Genomic DNA, 23,766 nt, shown 5'->3' on the forward strand with positions numbered 1-23,766 from the left:
AGCTCTTTCTACAGCTTTGTTTACTTTTCTCTGAGTCCACATCCAGGCTTAACCAATCAAGCACAGTGAGCATTCAAATCGTAAACAGATTCACAAAATCAATGACAGAGCATTTGAACAAGACAGTGGTCCAGGATCTTCCCTGTGCCCTCCCCCTCCACACCCCCAACAAAATGTTCCATCATTTAGGTCAAATCTGGGCAGAGGGAATGGGTGCAGTGCAGGGGGACGTACAGGCTGTGCACTGTTTGATCCTATCAGTATCCTATGGTTCAATCCCTTGAGCTCACCATATTGGACGGCAGGTTAGGCTGGAGTTCCCATTGACTGTCTTTTAAAATGTAGATCGGAATCTGTCCAAATACCTGAAAAACAGATAATAAGTGCCATCACTCCCATCTGTCCGCTCTCCTCCCTCTTAAAGGCATGCTCCCCTTTAATGAATATTGTTTGGCAAACATTTCTTTCTTCCTGAGTTGGTCAGGCGAATTTCAGCAAATAAAAACACCACATTCACATATTGCCTGACTTGCAGTTGTCATTAGGGCAACACAAGGGAGACTAACATCGGGCCAGCAACTCTGATTGGTCACCATCCTGATTATTTGAGCACATGTCGCCAACGGCCACACCTGATTTAATAGACTTCTTGTCTGCCAGTGACTATATTTCTGTACATAACAGACAGGAATACAAAGAAAAGGCTTTTTTAAAAACATCCACTATGCTTGAAATGACCCTGTGATTTTTTTTTCTCTCTCCAGGGCTTTGCTCACATAAAGCGTCCTGGAGATTAATCCCTAATTTCGAGGGGTTCCTGGGCCTTCCTGGAGGATTGGCAACCAGGAGTCTGACTATGAAGAAAGGATCCTGCCTTTCTATGGTGCCTTTCAAAACCTCAGGATGTCCCAGAGCGCTTACAGCCAATGGAGTCTGTCTTTGAAGTGTAATCGTCCATTGTAATGTAGGAAACGCAAAGCCATATTGGTGCACAGCAAGATCCCACAACCTACAATGTGTTCATGACAAAAAAAACAGGGATTTTGTTTCAGTAATGCTTGGAGAGGAATAAATATGGGGCAGGACACCAGATAACCTCAACAGGTTTCTTCGAAACAGGATCTTGTACACTTGCCTAAGAGGGCTTACAGTGCCTTGGTTTAATGTCTCTTCCAAACGACAGCACCTCCAATAATGCAGCACTCGCTCCAGCACTGGGAACGTCACCAAGATTATGCACTCATGTCTTAGGAGTCAAACTTCAACCCACCATATTCTGACTCTGGGGGAGGCATCGTTAATTAAGCCAGCAGTAAAAGATATACTTTTGAAACTGCATGTCAGAATTTTGGCCTCATCATTATTGCTAATTTGCAGTGACACACACTGCCACAAGAACAATCACTGGAGAGGGCATTGGAGGCAATTGAGCAAAAGGCTGCTCCCATCACAGGTTAGATAGACAGTAAAGTTTCCTCTATACTGTCCCCAACAAACACCCCCTGGACAGGTACAGCATGAGGTTAGATACAGAGTAAAGCTCCCTCTACACTGTCCCCATCAAACACTCCCAGGACAGGTACAGCACGGGGTTAGATACAGAGTAAAGCTACCTCTACACTGTCCCCAACAAACACCCCCTGGACAGGTACAGCATGAGGTTAGATACAGAGTAAAGCTCCCTCTACACTGTCCCATCAAACAGTCCCAGGGCAGGTACAGCACAGGGTTAAATACAGAGTAAATCTCCCCTGATACTGTCCACATAAACACTCCCAGGGCAGGTACAGCACAGGGTTAGATACAGAGCAAAGCTCCCCCTACACTGTCCCATCAAACACTCCCAGGGCAGGTACAGCACGGGGTTAGATACAGAGCAAAGCTCCCTGTACACTGTCCCCATCAAACACTCCCAGGACAGGTACAGCACGGGGTTAGATACAGAGCAAAGCTCCCTGTACACTGTCCACATCAAACACTCCCAGGACAGGTACAACACGGGGTTAGATACAGAGCAGAGCTCCCTCTAAATTGCAGGAGATACTTGACTCTGCTTGGGTGTTCCTCCCTACCCCCACCGAATGTTTAACGTTTTCTTGAAACATGAATCAAAGTGAAGATCACCCATGTCCTTGTGTCATTATCCTGTGTGTCCAGTTAGAGATCCACTGAGCTCTCTCTCTAATCGCTCGGAAAACAAAACCCAGGGAAGCTTGCTCTAATCAGTGTCAGTATGTTGAGAGCTGTGCCTTGTTGAACAAGGTTGAGGTCATTTTGAAATACACTTTCATGTTGGCTTGGCCTAAATAGCTAAGTGGTTATGGTACTGGGTTTGTAACCCCAAGATCAAGAGTTCACATCTCACAATGGCAAACTATGAAACAATGTAACTTCATCTGAATAGGAACAGATGGAAACGGGTTTGTACTTGAAAGAGTTACACTTTCATGTTGAAGTCTTAAAGCAGTTACAGTGAACGTAGTTTGAGCTGGGTGATGGTGTGCAGAGATACGGTGGGTCCAGTGCTCGCAAGGAATGACAGAGACACCAAGATTGCCCATCTGGTTTGTCCCACACAACTCTGAAAGAACTTGATTCTTGCTGCAAAGAGAAACATGTTACTGAAGCTTTTCATCTTGCACTCGCCAGGACAAACACAAGAATACCAAATTTCAAACAATCACAACAATTTATACTCCAGGAGAAAAAGGTGCTGATTCGTTGGCAGGTTGACTCTGATTGGCCAAGGCGTTGCCATGGAGAAAGCAATAGGCTCCCCAAGTTCCCGGGTAATTCGAAAAAGGCAGAAGGCTTGAACTTAATCTTTTTGTTCCTTTGAATATTCATAATAGGCAGAGTACAGTCTGTACCCTACCAGCCCATGTCTGCAAAGTCCAAAACAAAACGTCGACTGTCAGCTGTGATTCTACAGTTCACCTCCTGACTCCCCAGATCCTGTCCACCATCTACAAGGCACAAGTCAGGAGTGTGATGGAATACTCCCCACTTGCCTGGATGAGTGCATCTCCAACAACACTCAAGAAGCTCAACACCATCTAGGACAAAGCAGCCCACTTGATTGGCACCCCATCCATGAATATTCACTCCGTCCACCACAGATGCACATGAGCAGCAGTGTGTACCATCTATAAGATGCACTGCAGCAACTCAGCAAAGCTCCTTAGACAGCGCCTTCCAAACCAGAAATCTCTGCTAACTAGAAAGACAAGGGCATTATATGCTTGGGAACGCCACCACCTGCAAGTTCCCCTCCAAGTCACTCACCATCCTAGCTTGGAAATATGTCGCCGTTCTTTCTCTGCCACTGGGTCAAAATCCCGGAACTCTCTCCCTAAGAGCACTGTGGGTGTATCTACACCACATGGACTGCAGCGGTTCAAGAAGGCAGCTCACCACCACCTTCTCAAGGGCAATCAGTATTACACAAATCAAAGCCAGTTTTTGAAGTTAAAAGTAAGACAGAGGGTCCTTCCTTGCAGAGAGAGTTGATTGACTTAGTACAGGGTCAATTCTCATCCAGCCCCTGCCCAGCAGTGTCCCAGTTATCCCCACTCATAGGTGCACAAATGCGTATCACCTGTTTAACAATGCAATTGCCATTAAACCTTACAATGTAATTGCCAATAATATTGATAGTTAGGGTTGGACAATAAATATTGGCCTATCCAGCAACACCAGCATCCTGCGAAATAAATTTTTTAATGGACAGCACTTACTGAACGATCCTGAGTGTGCTAATAGCTACTCCAACACCCATTTGGTATTCTGATGAGTGCAACATGAAACGCTTCAGCAACACATTTCTCCTTTCAGTGATAATACTGGTACCTTGCGCATCACTATCATTCCAGCTCACTTGAGAAACCACAGAAACACCCAGGTTAAATTCTGGAGGATGCCTTGAGAGGTTTCTCCTCCCGTTAGGTGATCAACATTAGTCCAAAGTCATCATGCTGATCTCAAAACTGACACCTCACAACCATCCCCAATGTCCTGCTGCTCTCTTTGTCACAGAATCACAACAACCTGCATTATATAATGCCCGTCACGTAGTAGATTGTCCCAAAGTGTTTCACGGGAATGCGATCAAACTAAAATTAACTCCAAGCCAAAAGAGAATATTGAAAAGCTCAGGCCCAGGGATAGGATTTAAAGAGAATAGACAGACAGATGGAATTATTTTCCCAGAGAACAGTGCATCCCCAGAACAGGCTGTCAGTTTGGACAATGGACATCAATTAACCAACTACCAATGGTAGAGCAATGGGAGTGGGGAATGCACAAGAGGGCCGATATCTCACGGGGATTGAAGGGTTGGAAGAGGTTAACAGAGACAGGGAGGGTTGTAGGGACTGGAGGAGGTTACAGAGATAGGGAGGGTTGTAGGGACTGGAGGAGGTTACAGAGATAGGGAGGGTTGTAGGGACTGGAGGAGGTTACAGAGATAGGGAGGGTTGTAGGGGCTGGTGGAGGTTACAGAGATGGAGAGGGTTGCAGGGGCTGGTGGAGGTTACAGAGATGGAGAGGGTTGCAGGGGCTGGTGGGGGATACAGAGATAGGGAGGGTTAAGGCCATGGACTGATTTGAACAAAAGGATGAGGGTTTAAAAACTGAGGCATTGCCAAGAGCCAATGGAGGTCAGCAAACGCAAGAGTGAGAGATGAATCTGAGTTTCGGTTGAGCTTTTACTGAAGAGAGGGTTTAGAGAAAAGTGAAGGCAACCATCACTGCACTTGAGCTGTGAGCCATGAAGAGATCTTTTTGGAACTGAACTGGGTAAAGACTGAAAGAGAATATAATCCAGTTTTTAAAAATGATTACATGACAATTCAAAACTGTCGGTTGCCTTGATTCGACCTGATGGGTGAATCTCATATTTATGTGGATCTTAAAACATTCTGCAGCAAATGAAATACCTTGTGAACACTTTAACATCACTGTGGCAATTTGGAAAATGAAGCAGCAAACTGATACACAGCAGGATCCCACAAATGGCAATGCAATCATCAGATCATTGACAGTAATGGTTGAGAGATAGATATTGGCCAGGAAACAAAGGACAACTCCCTGGATCTTCTTTGAGTAATACCTTGGCACATTTTACATCCACCTAAGAGTGCAGACACTGCGCCAAGGTAGCATTAGATTTGAAATACAGCACCTCCGACAATGCAGCACTCCCTCAGTACTGGCAGACAGCAAATCTGAAACCATTGGAAATGTACAAGAGAAACAAAAATTAAAAAGCAGTAGAAATTAATAATTGCTGGACACATTGTGTAATCAATCAAGCTTTCTAATCCACACACCAAAACAATAACTTAGTGCATCAAAACATCTCCCCCACATGTTCCCAATGATTAGTACTCCCTAATGGAGAGAGTAATCATTTCGACAACTCCCATCACTTACCGGTAAGCTGAGGAACGTGTTTAGGAAGTCCACAAATATGCCATTCTTAAGATTAACATGAAACCTGGTCTGGTCTGAAAGACAAGCATCGCACAGAGAGTTAAATCAGGGTCACAGTTCAGTGCTGCCCCGGTTACAAAGTCACAATCAGGATGGACATTGTGGAACACTGCCAGGAGGGGGCAGTCTTTGAGATTTTTGCCACAAAGTATCAAATATCAAACCCACCTAAAAAACTATAAAGAGCAAATAAAAGGAAATCAACAACAGCAATGAAACTTAGATCCAGACTGCAACCCACTCCCAGGTATCTGTTATTCTATATACAAACCACCCAAACCTCTCGATTAGCTTCCAGTCTGTAACTCACTCCCGGGTATCAATTATTCTATATATAAACCATCCAAACTTCTTGATTAGATTTGAGTTTTTAACTCAATACTAAGCATCAGTTATTCTATATATAAATCACCCAAGCCGCTCGATTAGATTCCAGTCTGCAACTCACACTTGGACATCTCTTATTTTATATATAAACCACCCAAACCCCTTGATCGGATTCCAGTCTTTTACACAATCCCGGGTATCTGTTATTCCATGTATAAACCACCCAAACCTCTTGATTCCGTTCCAGTCTGTAGCTCACTCCCGGATGGTTGTTATTCCATATAAAAACCAACCCGATCTACTAAATTAAATTCCAGTCTGTAACTCACTCCCAGGGACCTGTTATTCTCTGTATAAACCACCCAAACTCCTCGATTAGATTCCAGTCTGTAACTTTCTCCCGGGTATCTGTTATTCTATATATAAAGCACCCAAACCCCTCGATTAGATTCCAGTCTGTAACTTTCTCCCGGGTATCTGTTATTCTATATATAAACCACCCAAACTCCTCGATTAGATTCCAGTCTGTAACTTTCTCCCGGGTATCTGTTATTCTATATATAAACCACCCAAACCCTTCAGTTAGATTCCAGTCTGTAACTCACTCCCGGGTATCTGTTATTCTACTTCTAAACCACCCAAACCCCTCGATCAGATTCCAGTCTCTTACCCAATCCCGCGTATCTGTTATTCTATAGATAAACCATCCGAACCTGTTGATTCCTTTCCAGTCTGTAGCTCACTCCCGGAAGTCTGTTATTCTATATAAAAACCAAACCTATCCACTAAATTAAATCTAATCAGTAACTCACTCCCAGGGACCTGTTATTCTATATATGAACCACCAAAACTCCACAATTAGATTCCTGCTTTGCCCCTCTCTTTTGTGAAAACAGCTGCAAGATATTCATTAAGAACCATGTCCACGTCTTCTGCCTCCACCCACACAAGTTAGCCTATTTGGTCTCTAATTACTCTTACTCATTCCTTAGTTATCCTCTTGCCCTTTATGGATTTGGAAAACACCCTCGGGTTTTCCTTGATTTCACTTGCACGTATCTCGACATGCTCTCTCTTTGCTGCATTTCTAATTTCCTTTTTAATTTCATCCCTGCATTTTCTATCCTCCTCTAGGCTTTCTGCAGGTTTCAGCTCTTGGTATCTTACATAAACTTGCTTCTTTTTGCCTTATCCTGTCCTGTATGCTGTGGGGTGAGCACATCCAGAAACATGCTATCCACAATAACTCTCATTCTCATTGGTGTGTCACAGTGATGCCAGTCGCTGCTCAATAACTCTCATTCTCATTGGTGTGCCACAGTGATGCCAGTCGCTGCTCAATAACTCTCATTCTCATTGGTGTGCCACAGTGATGCCAGTCGCTGCTCAATAACTCTCATTCTCATTGGTGTGCCACAGTGATGCCAGTCGCTGCTCAATAACTCTCATTCTCATTGGTGTGCCACAGTGATGCCAGTCGCTGCTCAATAACTCTCATTCTCATTGGTGTGCCACAGTGATGCCAGTCGCTGCTCAATAACTCTCATTCTCATTGGTGTGTCACAGTGATGCCAGTCGCTGCTCAATAACTCTCATTCTCATTGGTGTGCCACAGTGATGCCAGTCGCTGCTCAATAACTCTCATTCTCATTGGTGTGCCACAGTGATGCCAGTCGCTGCTCAATAACTCTCATTCTCATTGGTGTGTCACAGTGATGCCAGTCGCTGCTCAATAACTCTCATTCTCATTGGTGTGCCACAGTGATGCCAGTCGCTGCTCAATAACTCTCATTCTCATTGGTGTGCCACAGTGATGCCAGTCGCTGCTCAATAACTCTCATTCTCATTGGTGTGCCACAGTGATGCCAGTCGCTGCTCAATAACTCTCATTCTCATTGGTGTGCCACAGTGATGCCAGTCGCTGCTCAATAACTCTCATTCTCATTGGTGTGCCACAGTGATGCCAGTCGCTGCTCAATAACTCTCATTCTCATTGGTGTGCCACAGTGATGCCAGTCGCTGCTCAATAACTCTCATTCTCATTGGTGTGCCACAGTGATGCCAGTCGCTGCTCAATAACTCTCATTCTCATTGGTGTGCCACAGTGATGCCAGTCGCTGCTCAATAACTCTCATTCTCATTGGTGTGCCACAGTGATGCCAGTCGCTGCTCAATAACTCTCATTCTCATTGGTGTGCCACAGTGATGCCAGTCGCTGCTCAATAACTCTCATTCTCATTGGTGTGCCACAGTGATGCCAGTCGCTGCTCAATAACTCTCATTCTCATTGGTGTGCCACAGTGATGCCAGTCGCTGCTCAATAACTCTCATTCTCATTGGTGTGCCACAGTGATGCCAGTCGCTGCTCAATAACTCTCATTCTCATTGGTGTGCCACAGTGATGCCAGTCGCTGCTCAATAACTCTCATTCTCATTGGTGTGCCACAGTGATGCCAGTCGCTGCTCAATAACTCTCATTCTCATTGGTGTGCCACAGTGATGCCAGTCGCTGCTCAATAACTCTCATTCTCATTGGTGTGCCACAGTGATGCCAGTCGCTGCTCAATAACTCTCATTCTCATTGGTGTGCCACAGTGATGCCAGTCGCTGCTCAATAACTCTCATTCTCATTGGTGTGCCACAGTGATGCCAGTCGCTGCTCAATAACTCTCATTCTCATTGGTGTGCCACAGTGATGCCAGTCGCTGCTCAATAACTCTCATTCTCATTGGTGTGCCACAGTGATGCCAGTCGCTGCTCAATAACTCTCATTCTCATTGGTGTGCCACAGTGATGCCAGTCGCTGCTCAATAACTCTCATTCTCATTGGTGTGCCACAGTGATGCCAGTCGCTGCTCAATAACTCTCATTCTCATTGGTGTGCCACAGTGATGCCAGTCGCTGCTCAATAACTCTCATTCTCATTGGTGTGCCACAGTGATGCCAGTCGCTGCTCAATAACTCTCATTCTCATTGGTGTGCCACAGTGATGCCAGTCGCTGCTCAATAACTCTCATTCTCATTGGTGTGCCACAGTGATGCCAGTCCGCTGCTCAATAACTCTCATTCTCATTGGTGTGCCACAGTGATGCCAGTCGCTGCTCAATAACTCTCATTCTCATTGGTGTGCCACAGTGATGCCAGTCGCTGCTCAATAACTCTCATTCTCATTGGTGTGCCACAGTGATGCCAGTCGCTGCTCAATAACTCTCATTCTCATTGGTGTGCCACAGTGATGCCAGTCGCTGCTCAATAACTCTCATTCTCATTGGTGTGCCACAGTGATGCCAGTCGCTGCTCAATAACTCTCATTCTCATTGGTGTGCCACAGTGATGCCAGTCGCTGCTCAATAACTCTCATTCTCATTGGTGTGCCACAGTGATGCCAGTCGCTGCTCAATAACTCTCATTCTCATTGGTGTGCCACAGTGATGCCAGTCGCTGCTCAATAACTCTCATTCTCATTGGTGTGCCACAGTGATGCCAGTCGCTGCTCAATAACTCTCATTCTCATTGGTGTGCCACAGTGATGCCAGTCGCTGCTCAATAACTCTCATTCTCATTGGTGTGCCACAGTGATGCCAGTCGCTGCTCAATAACTCTCATTCTCATTGGTGTGCCACAGTGATGCCAGTCGCTGCTCAATAACTCTCATTCTCATTGGTGTGCCACAGTGATGCCAGTCGCTGCTCAATAACTCTCATTCTCATTGGTGTGCCACAGTGATGCCAGTCGCTGCTCAATAACTCTCATTCTCATTGGTGTGCCACAGTGATGCCAGTCGCTGCTCAATAACTCTCATTCTCATTGGTGTGCCACAGTGATGCCAGTCGCTGCTCAATAACTCTCATTCTCATTGGTGTGCCACAGTGATGCCAGTCGCTGCTCAATAACTCTCATTCTCATTGGTGTGCCACAGTGATGCCAGTCGCTGCTCAATAACTCTCATTCTCATTGGTGTGCCACAGTGATGCCAGTCGCTGCTCAATAACTCTCATTCTCATTGGTGTGCCACAGTGATGCCAGTCGCTGCTCAATAACTCTCATTCTCATTGGTGTGCCACAGTGATGCCAGTCGCTGCTCAATAACTCTCATTCTCATTGGTGTGCCACAGTGATGCCAGTCGCTGCTCAATAACTCTCATTCTCATTGGTGTGCCACAGTGATGCCAGTCGCTGCTCAATAACTCTCATTCTCATTGGTGTGCCACAGTGATGCCAGTCGCTGCTCAATAACTCTCATTCTCATTGGTGTGCCACAGTGATGCCAGTCGCTGCTCAATAACTCTCATTCTCATTGGTGTGCCACAGTGATGCCAGTCGCTGCTCAATAACTCTCATTCTCATTGGTGTGCCACAGTGATGCCAGTCGCTGCTCAATAACTCTCATTCTCATTGGTGTGCCACAGTGATGCCAGTCGCTGCTCAATAACTCTCATTCTCATTGGTGTGCCACAGTGATGCCAGTCGCTGCCTCAATAACTCTCATTCTCATTGGTGTGCCACAGTGATGCCAGTCGCTGCTCAATAACTCTCATTCTCATTGGTGTGCCACAGTGATGCCAGTCGCTGCTCAATAACTCTCATTCTCATTGGTGTGCCACAGTGATGCCAGTCGCTGCTCAATAACTCTCATTCTCATTGGTGTGCCACAGTGATGCCAGTCGCTGCTCAATAACTCTCATTCTCATTGGTGTGCCACAGTGATGCCAGTCGCTGCTCAATAACTCTCATTCTCATTGGTGTGCCACAGTGATGCCAGTCGCTGCTCAATAACTCTCATTCTCATTGGTGTGCCACAGTGATGCCAGTCGCTGCTCAATAACTCTCATTCTCATTGGTGTGCCACAGTGATGCCAGTCGCTGCTCAATAACTCTCATTCTCATTGGTGTGCCACAGTGATGCCAGTCGCTGCTCAATAACTCTCATTCTCATTGGTGTGCCACAGTGATGCCAGTCGCTGCTCAATAACTCTCATTCTCATTGGTGTGCCACAGTGATGCCAGTCGCTGCTCAATAACTCTCATTCTCATTGGTGTGCCACAGTGATGCCAGTCGCTGCTCAATAACTCTCATTCTCATTGGTGTGCCACAGTGATGCCAGTCGCTGCTCAATAACTCTCATTCTCATTGGTGTGCCACAGTGATGCCAGTCGCTGCTCAATAACTCTCATTCTCATTGGTGTGCCACAGTGATGCCAGTCGCTGCTCAATAACTCTCATTCTCATTGGTGTGCCACAGTGATGCCAGTCGCTGCTCAATAACTCTCATTCTCATTGGTGTGCCACAGTGATGCCAGTCGCTGCTCAATAACTCTCATTCTCATTGGTGTGCCACAGTGATGCCAGTCGCTGCTCAATAACTCTCATTCTCATTGGTGTGCCACAGTGATGCCAGTCGCTGCTCAATAACTCTCATTCTCATTGGTGTGCCACAGTGATGCCAGTCGCTGCTCAATAACTCTCATTCTCATTGGTGTGCCACAGTGATGCCAGTCGCTGCTCAATAACTCTCATTCTCATTGGTGTGCCACAGTGATGCCAGTCGCTGCTCAATAACTCTCATTCTCATTGGTGTGTCCACAGTGATGCCAGTCGCTGCTCAATAACTCTCATTCTCATTGGTGTGCCACAGTGATGCCAGTCGCTGCTCAATAACTCTCATTCTCATTGGTGTGCCACAGTGATGCCAGTCGCTGCTCAATAACTCTCATTCTCATTGGTGTGCCACAGTGATGCCAGTCGCTGCTCAATAACTCTCATTCTCATTGGTGTGCCACAGTGATGCCAGTCGCTGCTCAATAACTCTCATTCTCATTGGTGTGCCACAGTGATGCCAGTCGCTGCTCAATAACTCTCATTCTCATTGGTGTGCCACAGTGATGCCAGTCGCTGCTCAATAACTCTCATTCTCATTGGTGTGCCACAGTGATGCCAGTCGCTGCTCAATAACTCTCATTCTCATTGGTGTGCCACAGTGATGCCAGTCGCTGCTCAATAACTCTCATTCTCATTGGTGTGCCACAGTGATGCCAGTCGCTGCTCAATAACTCTCATTCTCATTGGTGTGCCACAGTGATGCCAGTCGCTGCTCAATAACTCTCATTCTCATTGGTGTGCCACAGTGATGCCAGTCGCTGCTCAATAACTCTCATTCTCATTGGTGTGCCACAGTGATGCCAGTCGCTGCTCAATAACTCTCATTCTCATTGGTGTGCCACAGTGATGCCAGTCGCTGCTCAATAACTCTCATTCTCATTGGTGTGCCACAGTGATGCCAGTCGCTGCTCAATAACTCTCATTCTCATTGGTGTGCCACAGTGATGCCAGTCGCTGCTCAATAACTCTCATTCTCATTGGTGTGCCACAGTGATGCCAGTCGCTGCTCAATAACTCTCATTCTCATTGGTGTGCCACAGTGATGCCAGTCGCTGCTCAATAACTCTCATTCTCATTGGTGTGCCACAGTGATGCCAGTCGCTGCTCAATAACTCTCATTCTCATTGGTGTGCCACAGTGATGCCAGTCGCTGCTCAATAACTCTCATTCTCATTGGTGTGCCACAGTGATGCCAGTCGCCTGCTCAATAACTCTCATTCTCATTGGTGTGCCACAGTGATGCCAGTCGCTGCTCAATAACTCTCATTCTCATTGGTGTGCCACAGTGATGCCAGTCGCTGCTCAATAACTCTCATTCTCATTGGTGTGCCACAGTGATGCCAGTCGCTGCTCAATAACTCTCATTCTCATTGGTGTGCCACAGTGATGCCAGTCGCTGCTCAATAACTCTCATTCTCATTGGTGTGCCACAGTGATGCCAGTCGCTGCTCAATAACTCTCATTCTCATTGGTGTGCCACAGTGATGCCAGTCGCTGCTCAATAACTCTCATTCTCATTGGTGTGCCACAGTGATGCCAGTCGCTGCTCAATAACTCTCATTCTCATTGGTGTGCCACAGTGATGCCAGTCGCTGCTCAATAACTCTCATTCTCATTGGTGTGCCACAGTGATGCCAGTCGCTGCTCAATAACTCTCATTCTCATTGGTGTGCCACAGTGATGCCAGTCGCTGCTCAATAACTCTCATTCTCATTGGTGTGCCACAGTGATGCCAGTCGCTGCTCAATAACTCTCATTCTCATTGGTGTGCCACAGTGATGCCAGTCGCTGCTCAATAACTCTCATTCTCATTGGTGTGCCACAGTGATGCCAGTCGCTGCTCAATAACTCTCATTCTCATTGGTGTGCCACAGTGATGCCAGTCGCTGCTCAATAACTCTCATTCTCATTGGTGTGCCACAGTGATGCCAGTCGCTGCTCAATAACTCTCATTCTCATTGGTGTGCCACAGTGATGCCAGTCGCTGCTCAATAACTCTCATTCTCATTGGTGTGCCACAGTGATGCCAGTCGCTGCTCAATAACTCTCATTCTCATTGGTGTGCCACAGTGATGCCAGTCGCTGCTCAATAACTCTCATTCTCATTGGTGTGCCCACAGTGATGCCAGTCGCTGCTCAATAACTCTCATTCTCATTGGTGTGCCACAGTGATGCCAGTCGCTGCTCAATAACTCTCATTCTCATTGGTGTGCCACAGTGATGCCAGTCGCTGCTCAATAACTCTCATTCTCATTGGTGTGCCACAGTGATGCCAGTCGCTGCTCAATAACTCTCATTCTCATTGGTGTGCCACAGTGATGCCAGTCGCTGCTCAATAACTCTCATTCTCATTGGTGTGCCACAGTGATGCCAGTCGCTGCTCAATAACTCTCATTCTCATTGGTGTGCCACAGTGATGCCAGTCGCTGCTCAATAACTCTCATTCTCATTGGTGTGCCACAGTGATGCCAGTCGCTGCTCAATAACTCTCATTCTCATTGGTGTGCACAGTGATGCCAGTCGCTGCTCAATAACTCTCATTCTCATTGGTGTGCCACAGTGATGCCAGTCGCTGCTCAATAACTCTCATTCTCATTGGTGTGCCACAGTGATGCCAGTCGCTGCTCAATAACTCTCATTCTCATTGGTGTGCCACAGTGATGCCAGTCGCTGCTCAATAACTCTCATTCTCATTGGTGTGCCACAGTGATGCCAGTCGCTGCTCAATAACTCTCATTCTCATTGGTGTGCCACAGTGATGCCAGTCGCTGCTCAATAACTCTCATTCTCATTGGTGTGCCACAGTGATGCCAGTCGCTGCTCAATAACTCTCATTCTCATTGGTGTGCCACAGTGATGCCAGTCGCTGCTCAATAACTCTCATTCTCATTGGTGTGCCACAGTGATGCCAGTCGCTGCTCAATAACTCTCATTCTCATTGGTGTGCCACAGTGATGCCAGTCGCTGCTCAATAACTCTCATTCTCATTGGTGTGCCACAGTGATGCCAGTCGCTGCTCAATAACTCTCATTCTCATTGGTGTGCACAGTGATGCCAGTCGCTGCTCAATAACTCTCATTCTCATTGGTGTGCCACAGTGATGCCAGTCGCTGCTCAATAACTCTCATTCTCATTGGTGTGCCACAGTGATGCCAGTCGCTGCTCAATAACTCTCATTCTCATTGGTGTGCCACAGTGATGCCAGTCGCTGCTCAATAACTCTCATTCTCATTGGTGTGCCACAGTGATGCCAGTCGCTGCTCAATAACTCTCATTCTCATTGGTGTGCCACAGTGATGCCAGTCGCTGCTCAATAACTCTCATTCTCATTGGTGTGCCACAGTGATGCCAGTCGCTGCTCAATAACTCTCATTCTCATTGGTGTGCCACAGTGATGCCAGTCGCTGCTCAATAACTCTCATTCTCATTGGTGTGCCACAGTGATGCCAGTCGCTGCTCAATAACTCTCATTCTCATTGGTGTGCCACAGTGATGCCAGTCGCTGCTCAATAACTCTCATTCTCATTGGTGTGCCACAGTGATGCCAGTCGCTGCTCAATAACTCTCATTCTCATTGGTGTGCCACAGTGATGCCAGTCGCTGCTCAATAACTCTCATTCTCATTGGTGTGCCACAGTGATGCCAGTCGCTGCTCAATAACTCTCATTCTCATTGGTGTGCCACAGTGATGCCAGTCGCTGCTCAATAACTCTCATTCTCATTGGTGTGCCACAGTGATGCCAGTCGCTGCTCAATAACTCTCATTCTCATTGGTGTGCCACAGTGATGCCAGTCGCTGCTCAATAACTCTCATTCTCATTGGTGTGCCACAGTGATGCCAGTCGCTGCTCAATAACTCTCATTCTCATTGGTGTGCCACAGTGATGCCAGTCGCTGCTCAATAACTCTCATTCTCATTGGTGTGCCACAGTGATGCCAGTCGCTGCTCAATAACTCTCATTCTCATTGGTGTGCCACAGTGATGCCAGTCGCTGCTCAATAACTCTCATTCTCATTGGTGTGCCACAGTGATGCCAGTCGCTGCTCAATAACTCTCATTCTCATTGGTGTGCCACAGTGATGCCAGTCGCTGCTCAATAACTCTCATTCTCATTGGTGTGCCACAGTGATGCCAGTCGCTGCTCAATAACTCTCATTCTCATTGGTGTGCCACAGTGATGCCAGTCGCTGCTCAATAACTCTCATTCTCATTGGTGTGCCACAGTGATGCCAGTCGCTGCTCAATAACTCTCATTCTCATTGGTGTGCCACAGTGATGCCAGTCGCTGCTCAATAACTCTCATTCTCATTGGTGTGCCACAGTGATGCCAGTCGCTGCTCAATAACTCTCATTCTCATTGGTGTGCCACAGTGATGCCAGTCGCTGCTCAATAACTCTCATTCTCATTGGTGTGCCACAGTGATGCCAGTCGCTGCTCAATAACTCTCATTCTCATTGGTGTGCCACAGTGATGCCAGTCGCTGCTCAATAACTCTCATTCTCATTGGTGTGCCACAGTGATGCCAGTCGCTGCTCAATAACTCTCATTCTCATTGGTGTGCCACAGTGATGCCAGTCGCTGCTCAATAACTCTCATTCTCATTGGTGTGCCACAGTGATGCCAGTCGCTGCTCAATAACTCTCATTCTCATTGGTGTGCCACAGTGATGCCAGTCGCTGCTCAATAACTCTCATTCTCATTGGTGTGCCACAGTGATGCCAGTCGCTGCTCAATAACTCTCATTCTCATTGGTGTGCCACAGTGATGCCAGTCGCTGCTCAATAACTCTCATTCTCATTGGTGTGCCACAGTGATGCCAGTCGCTGCTCAATAACTCTCATTCTCATTGGTGTGCCACAGTGATGCCAGTCGCTGCTCAATAACTCTCATTCTCATTGGTGTGCCACAGTGATGCCAGTCGCTGCTCAATAACTCTCATTCTCATTGGTGTGCCACAGTGATGCCAGTCGCTGCTCAATAACTCTCATTCTCATTGGTGTGCCACAGTGATGCCAGTCGCTGCTCAATAACTCTCATTCTCATTGGTGTGCCACAGTGATGCAGTCGCTGCTCAATAACTCTCATTCTCATTGGTGTGTCACAGTGATGCCAGTCGCTGCTCAATAACTCTCATTCTCATTGGTGTGCCACAGTGATGCCAGTCGCTGCTCAATAACTCTCATTCTCATTGGTGTGCCACAGTGATGCCAGTCGCTGCTCAATAACTCTCATTCTCATTGGTGTGCCACAGTGATGCCAGTCGCTGCTCAATAACTCTCATTCTCATTGGTGTGCCACAGTGATGCCAGTCGCTGCTCAATAACTCTCATTCTCATTGGTGTGCCACAGTGATGCCAGTCGCTGCTCAATAATCTCATTCTCATTGGTGTGCACAGTGATGCCAGTCGCTGCTCCAATAACTCTCATTCTCATTGGTGTGCCACAGTGTTGCCAGTCGCTGCTCAATAACTCTCATTCTCATTGGTGTGCCACAGTGATGCCAGTCGCTGCTCAATAACTCATCTCATTGGTGTGTCCACAGTGAGACCAGTCGCAGCAATAACTCTCATTCTCGGTGTGCCACAGTGATGCCAGTCGCTGCTCAATAACTCTCATTTCTCATTGGTGTGCCACAGTGATGCCAGTCGCTGCTCAATAACTCTCATTCTCATTGGTGTGCCACAGTGATGCCAGTCGCTGCTCAAAAACTCTCATTCTCATTGGTGTGCCACAGTGATGCCAGTCGCTGCTCAATAACTCTCATTCTCATTGGTGTGCCACAGTGATGCCAGTCGCTGCCTCAATAACTCTCATTCTCATTGGTGTGCCACAGTGATGCCAGTCGCTGCTCAATAACTCTCATTCTCATTGGTGTGTCCACAGTGATGCCAGTCGCTGCTCAATAACTCTCATCTCATTGGTGTGCCACAGTGATGCCAGTCGCTGCTCAATAACTCTCATTCTCATTGGTGTGCCACAGTGATGCCAGTCGCTGCTCAATAACTCTCATTTCTCATTGGTGTGCCACAGTGATGCCAGTCGCTGCTCAATAACTCTCATTCTCATTGGTGTGCCACAGTGATGCCAGTCGCTGCTCAATAACTCTCATTCTCATTGGTGTGCCACAGTGATGCCAGTCGCTGCTCAATAACTCTCATTCTCATTGGTGTGCCACAGTGATGCCAGTCGCTGCTCAATAACTCTCATTCTCATTGGTGTGCCACAGTGATGCCAGTCGCTGCTCAATAACTCTCATTCTCATTGGTGTGCCACAGTGATGCCAGTCGCTGCTCAATAACTCTCATTCTCATTGGTGTGCCACAGTGATGCCAGTCGCTGCTCAATAACTCTCATTCTCATTGGTGTGCCACAGTGATGCCAGTCGCTGCTCAATAACTCTCATTCTCATTGGTGTGCCACAGTGATGCCCAGTCGCTGCTCAATAACTCTCATTCTCATTGGTGTGCCACAGTGATGCCAGTCGCTGCTCAATAACTCTCATTCTCATTGGTGTGCCACAGTGATGCCAGTCGCTGCTCAATAACTCTCATTCTCATTGGTGTGCCACAGTGATGCCAGTCGCTGCTCAATAACTCTCATTTCTCATTGGTGTGCCACAGTGATGCCAGTCGCTGCTCAATAACTCTCATTCTCATTGGTGTGCCACAGTGATGCCAGTCGCTGCTCAATAACTCTCATTCTCATTGGTGTGCCACAGTGATGCCAGTCGCTGCTCAATAACTCTCATTCTCATTGGTGTGCCACAGTGATGCCAGTCGCTGCTCAATAACTCTCATTCTCATTGGTGTGCCACAGTGATGCCAGTCGCTGCTCAATAACTCTCATTCTCATTGGTGTGCCACAGTGATGCCAGTCGCTGCTCAATAACTCTCATTCTCATTGGTGTGCCACAGTGATGCCAGTCGCTGCTCAATAACTCTCATTCTCATTGGTGTGCCACAGTGATGCCAGTCGCTGCTCAATAACTCTCATTCTCATTGGTGTGCCACAGTGATGCCAGTCGCTGCTCAATAACTCTCATTCTCATTGGTGTGCCACAGTGATGCCAGTCGCTGCTCAATAACTCTCATTCTCATTGGTGTGCCACAGTGATGCCAGTCGCTGCTCAATAACTCTCATTCTCATTGGTGTGCCACAGTGATGCCAGTCGCTGCTCAATAACTCTCATTCTCATTGGTGTGCCACAGTGATGCCAGTCGCTGCTCAATAACTCTCATTCTCATTGGGTGCCACAGTGATGCCAGTCGCTGCTCAATAACTCTCATTCTCATTGGTGTGCCACAGTGATGCCAGTCGCTGCTCAATAACTCTCATTCTCATTGGTGTGCCACAGTGATGCCAGTCGCTGCTCAATAACTCTCATTCTCATTGGTGTGCCACAGTGATGCCAGTCGCTGCTCAATAACTCTCATTCTCATTGGTGTGCCACAGTGATGCCAGTCGCTGCTCAATAACTCTCATTCTCATTGGTGTGCCACAGTGATGCCAGTCGCTGCTCAATAACTCTCATTCTCATTGGTGTGCCACAGTGATGCCAGTCGCTGCTCAATAACTCTCATTCTCATTGGTGTGCCACAGTGATGCCAGTCGCTGCTCAATAACTCTCATTCTCATTGGTGTGCCACAGTGATGCCAGTCGCTGCTCAATAACTCTCATTCTCATTGGTGTGCCACAGTGATGCCAGTCGCTGCTCAATAACTCTCATTCTCATTGGTGTGCACAGTGATGCCAGTCGCTGCTCAATAACTCTCATTCTCATTGGTGTGCCACAGTGATGCCAGTCGCTGCTCAATAACTCTCATTCTCATTGGTGTGCCACAGTGATGCCAGTCGCTGCTCAATAACTCTCATTCTCATTGGTGTGCCACAGTGATGCCAGTCGCTGCTCAATAACTCTCATTCTCATTGGTGTGCCACAGTGATGCCAGTCGCTGCTCAATAACTCTCATTCTCATTGGTGTGCCACAGTGATGCCAGTCGCTGCTCAATAACTCTCATTCTCATTGGTGTGCCACAGTGATGCCAGTCGCTGCTCAATAACTCTCATTCTCATTGGTGTGCCACAGTGATGCCAGTCGCTGCTCAATAACTCTCATTCTCATTGGTGTGCCACAGTGATGCCAGTCGCTGCTCAATAACTCTCATTCTCATTGGTGTGCCACAGTGATGCCAGTCGCTGCTCAATAACTCTCATTCTCATTGGTGTGCCACAGTGATGCCAGTCGCTGCTCAAGCTCCAAACACAATAGTTTGAACTCCTCCAACCGATGACACTTCCAGCACATGTGGTTGTCCAGGGCATGAGCAGTGTCCTGGAGTTCCCACACGGAACAGGATGCGCATTCAATGGGACTGAGGCCCTGCCATGCATCTCCAATATTTATATAGCTAATCAACCAGTATTCAAAGAAATTGAAAAAGAAACACACACTTAATTTAACAGGCCTGTGATTTTACCCCTGCTGTGCAGCACTATCAAATGCCTTTTGGAAATCCAGGTACACCACAATCACAACATTACCCTCACCAACCATCTCTGTTACCTCTTCAAAAGACTCAAACAAGAGAGTTAAACATGATTTGCAAGTTAAGGGAAGGTTTAACAGAATTGTTATATAGAGTAAATAAGGAGAAACTGTTTTGACTGGCTGACGGTCGCTAATCAGAGGACACAGAATTAAAATAATTGACAGAGAAGGGAGAGGAGGAGAAATGTGTTTTACACAGTGAATTACGATGGTCTGGAATGCGCGGCCAGAAAGGCTGGTGAAAGCAGGTTCAATAGCAATTTTCAAAACTGAATTGGATAAATACTTGAATGGGATAAAATCTGATCTATGGGGAAAGAGTAGGAAAGTGGGGCTAATTGGGTAACTCTTTCAAAGAAGTGGAAGAGACATGAGGGGCTGAATGATTTTAAAAGGAAGTAAAACCTGTTTCTAAAAGGACTGCAGGTTTTAGGAGGACGCAGGTCATGGGCATCGACCTTTGAAGATGGCAGGACATATGGAGAGTGGTTAGCAAAGCATATGGGATTCTGGGCTTCATAACTGAGGCATTGAGCACAAAAACAAGGAAGTTATGCTCAACCTTTATAAGCTCTGGCTAGGCCACAACTAGAGCATTGCAGTTGATGATTTCAAAGGGACAATGGATGGGCTCTTGAGGGAAATAAACTTTGCAGGGATACATGGATAGGGTGGGAGGATGGGACTGACTGGGTTGCTCTATCGAGAGCTTATGGAGTTGATGGGCTGAATGGCCTCCTTCTATGCCATAGGTGACTTTGTGACTCAGGGATGGGAAATCGTGAAAGGAATTGAGGGGCTCCAGAATTTAAAAGAATAAGTTGTATCTTGAATTTGTTGGGACTTGGTTCAAGGCCTCTGAACATCACTGATAGTGAGAGGCACGCTGTTCTGACACACACACTCCAATCTTACTTTCCACGTAACAGATGCCTTTGAACTCAAGAGCCAGAATTGGGGGGAACCCCAAACTGTCAGGGAAGCCAACAAATTAGGGCTGAGCTGTGTGCCCTCACATTGACTAGCTTACACTACTCTGCAGATCCATATAAGGGACGGGCATGTGGGTAGAATGCCAGACATCAATAAGAACATAAGAACTAGGAGCAGGAGTAGGCAATTCAGCCCCTTGAGCCTGCCCCACTATTCATTATGATCATGGCTGATCTCATTTTGCCCCCAATTTCCTGCCCTTTCCCCATAGCCTTTCAACTCATTACTAATTAAAAATCTGTCATCTCCTCCTTAAATTTATTCAGCATCCCAGCATCCACTGCACTCTGAGGTAGTGAATTCCACAGATTCATGAACCTTTGAGAAAAGTAATTCCTCCTCATCGCTGATTTAAATCTACCACCCCTTAGCCTAAAACTATGGCCCCTATAGATACCCTTTGGAGCACATACCCCAGCAAGGAAGGGAGGGAAGGTCGCCAAACTTCTCCAGGAATTAAAGGTTAATCCCCAGGACACCACAGTGAGCAAAAAACCCAGGAGAAACATGAAATGCATGCTAAAAGAAAAAATATTTTTAAAAAACGTTGAATACTTTTGTTACCAATTGCAAAACTATTAGAGGTGCAAAGGCTGACTCTTGACTGACAGTCATGAATCAACCAATCTGGTAAGAAAGAATCCGTTCACATTCTGATTGGCCCAGAGAAGGTGAAGTGACATGAGGACTGAAAGTGTGGAAAGGCAGGAGTTTGGGGGCAAGGGACCAGCAAAGGAGGACACACTGGCTGACCAATGCCCAGGAGTTTGGGGGCAAGGTACCAGTGAAGGAGGACACACTGGCTGACCAATGCCCAGGAGTTTGGGGGCAAGGTACCAGTGAAGGAGGACACACTGGGTGACCAATGCCCAGCAGTGTGGGGGCAAGGTACCAGTGATAGAGGACACACTGGCTGACCAATGCCCAGGAGTTTGAGGGCAAGATACCAGTGAAGGAGGACACACTGGGTGACCAATGCCCAGCAGTGTGGGGGCAGGTTGATTGGAGGTGGCAGGTAATGAGTTAAAACCTTCAGGAATGTCCCAGAGTTGTTCTGCTATTACCACATTCTGCTTTCTGACTTTAATGCTGCCATCAGCACCTCCTTTAGCCAGTACCACTGCCATTAACATATCATTGGCAATCTCTCCTTTGCCCCTGTCGCTGGCCTTCTATCCAGCTTCACCTGCTCCACTGCCCCCCACCCCTAAACAGTATAAATTTCATCACATTTTTATTTCTCTTAGCTCTAAAGAAGAGTCATACAGACTCTCTTTCTCCCCACAGACCTGTTAGACCTGAGTTTTTCCAGCATTTTCTGTTTTAATTCATAGTGTATTTGAGACAATTTGCTAGAACAATGTGTAGTGAATCCAACCAGGGATCAGTCTAATTTGGATCTGGTAATGTGTAATGAGGCAGGTTTAATAAATGATCTTAGAGTAAAAGATCCCATAGGAAACAGTGACCATAACATGGTAGAGTTTAGCATTCAGTTTGAGAGTGAGAAACTTAGTTTGGAAACATCTCTGCTAAACTTAAACAAAGGTGGGAGCTCTCATGCCCACATGTCCATCCTTGGCCTGCTGCAATGCTCCAGTGAAGCCCAACGCAAACTGGAGGAACAGCACCTCATCTTCCAATTAGGCACTTTACAGCTTTCTGGACTGAATATTGAGTTCAACAACTTCAGAGCATGATATCCTCACATCCTCATCCCTTTTTCCAATATTTATTTTTAAATTTTTATATATTTTTTTCCTATATATTTCTATTATTATTTTAAAAATTTATTTCCATTCATTGTTTTATCCCCACCTTTTAGTCTATTTTGATCCTTGTTCCCACACTGTCCCCTCTCCCCACCACAACCCCACTAGGGTCATCTGTCACTTGTTCATCCTGCTTTCTACTCTTAATGTCACCATCAGCATCTCCTTTAGCCAGTATCACCACCATCAACACCCCTCTGACCTTTTGTTTATGACATCTTTTGCAATCTCTCCTTTGGCTCCGCCTATCACTGGCCCCCTATCCAGCTTCACCTGTCCCAGCCCCGCCCCCTTATACAGTATATTTTTCACCACATTTCTACTTTTTAGTTCTGAAGTCGAGTCCGTCTGGACTCTGAACGTTAACTCTTTCTCTCCACAGATGCTGTCAGACCTGCTGAGTTTTTCCTGCAATTTTTGTTTTTGTTTCAGATTTCCAGCATCCGCAGTATTTTGCCTTTAACCAAGGAGGCTGGAGCTGGTTTTAAGACCGAAATCCAACTTGATTTTTCCAAGCAACTTGGAGTTGGGTCACAGCGATGTATGGTTCACATACTAACAGTAACAAATTGCTGTGAAGTTACTAGAAAAAACAAAAATCTCCTGGTGGTCTTCTACTCTCTCTAGTATCAAAGTAGAGCGGGGACAGTTCCTCGAGTAGCTCTGCATCACCTCTAGTTTCGGTTAATGGGGACTGGAGACCCCCCACTTAAACAGGACCGCACGCTTTTAAGGAAACGGAAGCATTCGACAACTGGTCTTGCCCCCTCGAGATAAAACGCAAAACATGTCTCTATGGAGGGCACAAACCGAGCGAGCGAGAGGCTGTTGAGAATTTTGAGAGCGACCTTTGCCAGGCGAGTTTCGGGAAATTAAATGTAACAAAATGTCAGCGAGTTTCCAAAATTCAGCAAGAAAACCCCAAGTGCTCTTGTTGTGAACTTACCCGATTCACCCATTTTCGGATGGAGGAACTGGGACAAGTGTCCAAAGGCCCCCTTCCCCACACAGAGAGGTATCTACATTGAGGCAGGAGGGGGTTGGGGGTGGGGGCTAATTTGTTAGTTTCTTGCGCGTCACTATCTGTATTGTGACATTTTAAAACTCAACCTCGGCCCAGCTTTGAGACAGGCCAGACAGGAAACTGCAAGTATCCCTTAATAACCATCTCCCAGTCTTTCCTGAACCCAAAATCTGCTTAATTATTAGTCCAGTGGAGTGTTATTGTTAACTTATTAACACGTGATGA

At 46.7% G+C, this 23,766-nt stretch overlaps 1 long non-coding RNA gene across 1 annotated transcript; it reads right to left on the reverse strand.

The window, feature by feature from the left end:
• On the reverse strand, positions 1 to 23,536 carry LOC121288790. Its single transcript, XR_005945452.1, has 3 exons — positions 23,464 to 23,536; positions 5,434 to 5,507; positions 1 to 365 (listed from the first exon to the last, which is right to left on the reverse strand). It is a non-coding gene; the product is annotated as an uncharacterized LOC121288790 (long non-coding RNA).
• Between the last annotated feature and the right edge of the window lie 230 nt (positions 23,537 to 23,766).

The sequence above is a fragment of the Carcharodon carcharias genome, chromosome 16 (genome assembly GCF_017639515.1).
Source record: "Carcharodon carcharias isolate sCarCar2 chromosome 16, sCarCar2.pri, whole genome shotgun sequence".
Lineage (NCBI taxonomy): Eukaryota > Metazoa > Chordata > Chondrichthyes > Lamniformes > Lamnidae > Carcharodon > Carcharodon carcharias.